This window comes from Adiantum capillus-veneris, chromosome 29 (assembly GCF_014529385.1).
Source record: "Adiantum capillus-veneris isolate H3 chromosome 29, ASM1452938v2, whole genome shotgun sequence".
NCBI classification, from domain to species: domain Eukaryota; kingdom Viridiplantae; phylum Streptophyta; class Polypodiopsida; order Polypodiales; family Pteridaceae; genus Adiantum; species Adiantum capillus-veneris.
In genome coordinates, this window is record NC_140959.1 from 116,935,715 (window position 1) to 116,942,519 (window position 6,805).

Below are 6,805 nucleotides of genomic sequence, written 5' to 3' on the forward strand. Positions count from 1 at the left end.
GTCATGAAGTGAACAAGCCAAGGATAAGGGAATCTCTTAATTGAGAGATTTCCATGGCTAGAAAAGGGGTTATGGACTTTCTTTTACCTTTTAATAAGGTTATTTACATATAGCTACATGGCAGTAATGTAGAGAAAGTAAGAAATGGAATTTTCTTATTCTCTGAAGTGGATCATGTGATATAGATGGAGAGAAAGAGCAAGATATTGAAATTTCATGAGAGGTCTTTTAAAGTTTCTCTAAGCTATGGAGAGGAAATTGTGAGTGAGCATCTATGCATATTCTTAAATTCCATCAATGTTTAACAGCTCAAATTGAGTTGTAATATATGGCAAAGGTGAGATAGATCCATTAGAACACATTGGGATACTATTTTCATCAAAATGATTGCAAAAACTCAAAAAAGTGAAACAATCACAAAAGCCAAAATTAGAAGCTCGCAAATAAAATGCACTCAGCTTGGGCTTGTATCTTTTTAAGATCTGCTTGTTTCTTGGTTTCCTTCTTTTGATGGATGGCTTGCAATTCTTCTTGGTTTAGAGGATCGTAGTACCTTTTGAATTTACTCCCATTAAGGAGTCCCACGATTTAAACTCCATCTAGAGTCTCCAAAAAAATGGTACCTTGCGGGGTAGTTTCACACACTTGATATGGTCCTTACCAGTGTATTTCAATTTCTTCTTTTCGTTACATGAACCATACATAAGAACTTGGTCTCCCACTTTATATCTTTGTCTTCTAAATGGAGGTCAACCCCTTTTTTCTTCTATCTTGCTCCACTAGGACATTGTATACAACCAATTGCCTTTCTTCCTCTAGACGCTCAAGAATATACAATTGCTCGACCAAAGAATTACCGTCCCAGACTTCTTGACTAGCCACACATTGACTAGGGATGAAAAATTCCCAGGGCATCACTGCTTCTTGGCTATATACCATTTTAAATGGTGTACAATTGATGGCTACCTTATACGCAGTTCGATAGGCCCATAAATTTGACGTAAGATTTAGATCCCAGTTAGTGCAATGTGCCTCAATTGTCTTGGTCAAAACTTAGATGTGAGTTTTGTTTGTACTCTTGGCTTGGCCATTCACTTGGGGGTAATAAGGTGTAGACTTGTGGTGGGATATCATGAAGCTCATTGTTAAATCTTTGATCACTTCATTTATGAAATGAGTGTCATTGTCACTTACAAGCTCAAAGGGGCACCCAAAGCGTGTGATAATGTTCTGAAAGAGAAACTTAGCCGTTGTCTTTGCAATAGTCTTGTGTGTAGCCCTACATAATCCATGGCCACTATAATGTATCGTGATTGTGTGCTACGTGTAGTTGGACTAACTGGACCTACAAAGTCTAAGCCCCACTTTTCAAATGGTTGAGTTACTTTGATGGGATGCAGGGGCATCTTATCCTTTCATTGTGGTTTCTTGTACCGTTCGCATTCATCACACCCTTTCACAAAAAAGTGACACAATCTTAAACAAGGTGGCCACCCATATCTTGATTGTAACACCTTCCTAGCAGTCAATTCTCCTAAAAAATGACCGTCGGCTATGCCCATATGTGCTTCTTGTAAAATGTACAAGTATTCATCTTCACAGGCACAATGTCTAAGTACGTCATCCTTCCCTCTCTTGTAGAGAGTTCCAGCCATTAGGCAATATGGTTCACACTCTTTGATTAGCTTTTGAGCTAAATCTTTACGAAGCTCCTTAGGTGGAAAACCATTAACTAAAAATTTAACAATTCTCTCACTCCATTTAAGTATTGTTTCAACCATGAATACGGAAGTACCGGGTAAATCATAATCAATTCTTGTAGGGGCTTTCCCATTGGGTATGTGAGACAACCATGACATGTTTGCCAGGTCTCACAACAATAGTGAAGTCAAACTCAAGAAGAATTAATAACCAACGTGTAATTCTTCCTATGGAGCATGGTTTATTTACCAAGTATAGTAGTGGTTGATGATCTACATAAAAAACAAACTTGGTGGCATGAAGATAATATCAAAACTTCTTCAGTGCATAAATCATACCCAACCCCTCTCGCTCTGTAGTGGTGTAGTTCATCTTTGCATCGTTTAAATGGCGACTAGCATAGCTAATGGAGTAGTCTAGGTTATGCTCTCCGGGTTGAGTTAAAACACAACCAATAGCAAATTTTGATGCATCAATATACATATGAAAAATTATATCCCAATTTGGCATTCTCTAAAGCCTTCTTTAATAGCCCACAGTCTTGGTCACATTCTTCGGTCCAAATAAACTCAATAAGAAGCTTACATACAAGGGACAAGCTATATCAGCAAAGAATAATATAAACCATCGATAATAACCAACATGGCCCATGAATCTTTGCACTCCCTTATAGTTCGTTGGTGGGGGAAATTCTAGATTGACTCTAATTTTTCTCTCATCTGTAGAAATCCCATTTTTGGACACTATATGCCCTAAAATCACTCCATGTTTAACCCAGAATTGGAATTTGAAGGGGTTCAATGAGATGCGATATAATCTACATTTTTCAAATACCTTTCTTAAACATGTCAAATGCTCCTGCCAAGAGGAATGAACACACAAGTCATCTAAGAAGGCCTCAACAAACTCCCTTAGATACTCCTTGAAGGCAATGTTAATTAATTTTTGGAATGTAACAGAGGCATTGGTCAAGGCCAAAGCATCTCTTCAAATGAAAATACACGAAATTCAGTTATGAAGGAAGTTTTAGCTTGGTCCTCTATTGCAAATGTGATTTGATTGTAGCCCAAGTACCCATCTAGGAAACTATAAGCCACCTTACTGCTACTCATTCAAGAACATGTTCTAAATATGGCATTGGATAGTGAGTCTCTTCTAGTGGCTCCATTAACCTCTTTACGGTCCACGCACACTCAGAGATTCGCATTATTTTTGGCACGATGATGATGGGGACACCCATTCAGAGTGCTCAATAGGTTATATGAATCCACATTTGATAAGCTTGTCAATCTCTTCTTTAATTATCTTCGCATACTTAGGGTTCATTGGGTAGGGACGTTGTTGGACTGGTTTAGTAGTGCTAACCATTGGAACTGTATGTTGTACCACAGAAGGTGGAACACCTTTCATATCATGGTATGTCCAAGAAAATACATCCTTGAATCCCTTAAGAGGTTCTTTAAGGTATTCCTCTTCCTTTTCTCTGAGGTCTTGGGCAATAAATACTGGTTTAGACTCCTCACTTGGTTTTGCTAATTCGATCTCCTTCACCATTTTTGGACCAGCATATACTCCCTTAGTTTCTGGTGTAGGCGTCCTTTGGGCTTTGGTGTAGAACACCTTACGCTCTCCTATGGTATAAGATTTGAAACGTTCAGGTACAAGGTGTCAGTCTACAAGCTCTTGTTGTTCTAAGTTCTTGGCCTTAGCTTCCGCTTCTTTTTGTTGTTGGGCTAACTCCAAGTTATATCGTCTCCTCGTTGTACAACTCAACTTGGGCCTCTCTGCAATCTTTATTTGGGCAATGTCTTGTGGTTGTGGACTGCACCACATGACACTTTGGAGTTATTCACCCCAATTGTCTACTAGCTTTTGATGAGCATCCATGATGAACATCCAAAGCTGTCACCAAATAAATCCATTCTGCAATGGATTTCTTTTTATTCATCCAAGCATGCACATTTAATTTCTTGATATTGCCGCCTCTTATAGCTCCTCTTTTTCTTGCCTAGGACCCACCTTTGATTTACATCTAGATTTGAATCACTTGATTTGTCCTCTTTGGTGTCCTCCATACTCTCGAATGAGACAACATAGGTTGATGTACTCGGTCTTGAACTATAAAATTGCTTTATCTCCAAATTTGTGAGGCTCAAAACTAGTTTCACTTTGGGATTCAGTCTCTAAGTTGCATTGGTCAAAGTCTACTATAGAGTCATTGGTGGCACTATCAGGTTGGTCAACAAATTTCTTACCCTTAGAGGATATATGCAGTGCACTTATCATGTTTAGGGGTGCAACCTGTGGTAACTCATCCCCATATGGTGTGACCCAAGAGGTTCCTCTGTTTTCATAGGTGTCTATGGTTGCAACTAGGTGTATCCAATCAGCATTAGCTAACTCCATCATACTCAATAACACATCCATATAAGGGGAATCCTAGCCAATGTATGTATCCTACTTACAAGTATAATAGTATTGTAATGGGGTTGAGTGAATTGTGGTGTCAGAAAGATGATTGATAATGGCTCTACTTCCTAGGAGGTGTACTTTACCAATCACCAAATCCACTCTAATGAGATAGAGTCTTGGAATGCAGATAGACATGGTTTTTAGACCAATCATGGACCATTTGTGCTTCCCTCATAAAAGGTCATCCGAACATCATTTCATATGACATAGGGTGCTTAGATGAATCCATCACAATGAAAGTATGTCATACCCTATGCCCTAGAACTTTGATCTTAAGATCCCTAAGCATCCCATTAGGTTTTGAAATGGTACCATTGACCATCTTTACCACAATGTTTGTAACACTGAGGTGGGGTTTCCCCATGGATTCCCAACAATTTTAGTAACGATACTAACTCCCGCACCACCATCAAGGATAATTTTTACATTTAATCCCTTTGTAGTGATAGGTAGGGTTGCATTAGACTCGTCACCTTCAAAATATTACCCTAATTTGTTGATGGGTACCTCGACAACAGACTCATGTCATCTAAGTCAAGCAATTGCACTTGATTCTCCTCAACACTCATAATCGAATCCAGCCTATTCATTTGCACAAACTGCGATAATCCAGCCTGTAGTTCCCCATTGAAGAATTCTCAAAGGGAAAAGAATAGCACATGATATTGGTATAGCTTTGCTATGATAGTGATTCAGACCTCTAAAGACATGAAATCCAATCACTTGGAAACATTTAATGGCATTTTGTGAGATGTAGGTCCTTGACTAGGAACTAGTGAGGATGGAATCTCCCCTTGCTCAATGGGATCGGGCATTCCCTCGCTAAACATCCTTTCATACAGGAAAGGTGTATTCCCACTTTTTGATGTCTTGTCCTCACTCTCTCTTCTTGGATGATACAGAGTATGGCTAATGGTCTATGGTTCATGTGGTGAGGATGGACTTGCATGGGAAACATTGTGTCATGAATCTTCACATGTCTAGATTTTGGTGCTAGCTTTCTTTGAGCCTCCTCCACCAAATCTCTTAGGTGCTAAACTCGCTTAGTCTCCTCTATTGGGTTTGGGTAGGTCCTAATCTTCTTCTTGCGGATTTCCTCTTTTGGCCCTCATGGATTATCTTGGGGGTTTGTGATTGGATTTGGAAACACTTGTTTCGTTATTTGGAATTCTTTATGGCTCTCCCCAATTGGGTTTTTGTTTGGCTCCACCTCATGGTATTCTTTGTTGGTTTTTCCCCTTGTGGTAATGGTTATGGTTTCCATTGTCTCAATTGAATTTGAATCATCCTCGGGGTCGTTCATATACATGGAATCGTCTCATGTCCCTATGTTTGTCTTGGAGCTCGGTTTTGAACTTCCAATATTTAGCGATCTCTTCCTTCGTGTTTTTTTTCCTTTGCTAGGGTTATCAATGCAGTACCTCTCTCTTCAAGGGTATGGTTCAAATTTTGGAGCATTGATTATGTAATCACATTGGTGAGTACAATGGGTGGTATTGCTGATGTCCCACTAGCAATTTTGACCATATTCAAGGGTGTGATCTTGGGTGAATTTGGGCTATGGATGCATTGTGAAATCAATGATCTATGCCACAACAATTACATGTGAGTACTAGCATTGTGGACGTGCTCCCTTGATTGGTTTGCACTTGTGTGGAATTATTTTGTAGCCTAATAGGACATTCAACTATCGGATGTGCTCCACCACACTTGTAGCATTGAAGAGGTGGTCTCCTAGCCGTGAGTTTGATGTTTTGACCTCTTGATGTGAGAGCGACTGCTCGATAAATAGGCTTGAATTGCCCCCAACAATCTTCCATATAATATATAGGACACTCTTCAAGAGTATCCATCATAGGCAATACTAGTGTCTATTTCTTCCTCACAACCATCTAAACAAGCACTAGATGGCTCACAACCCATATGATTCACAGGGGTGACTCTTGGATGAAGGGCCTGCGGTCCTAGAACTGGAGGTGGTAGCAGTGTAGCTTGAACAACATTCTAGGCTCTAGGTACCATGTGTTGTGATAGTTTCTCAACAAGTGGGGAAGGCATCAATGTAGGAACTTGAGGTGAATCCATCTAGGTCAAATGTGGTCTATTCGCCATCACACGTTTGAAAATAATGCAATCCTTATCTTGGTGACATTACCTACCACATGCATTGAAATTCTCATTGAAATTTACTTTAAATGTAGGGCATTCACTTTTACTATGTGCACGAAAGCAAATTGAGCACCATTGTTGTTCCCTTCTTGGATACATATGATTGTTTCGTGGAGCACAATTATCTCTAAGACTTTCTTGGATGGCCTTAGTGAGATCTGCCAAAGTCATCTCAGGTATCTTTGGCTCTTTAACAATAGGCTTTATGATCATTGTGTCATTCCCTGATACTTGCGAGCTACTAGACCTTGGATCAAAGGACACTCTTTCACCTGCAATCATTAAATTGTCTTCCAGTTGGATTTCATTGGTAGTGACTTCCTCCCAGGTAGTAATACTTCTAGTGACTAGGCCATTATATATATTTTCATGTTGCAACCCTTGGAGGAATCTATCGATGGTTATTATGAAACGCTCATTTATAGTACAATGAGAGTTTAGTGCTTTAGATGACCGATAAAGT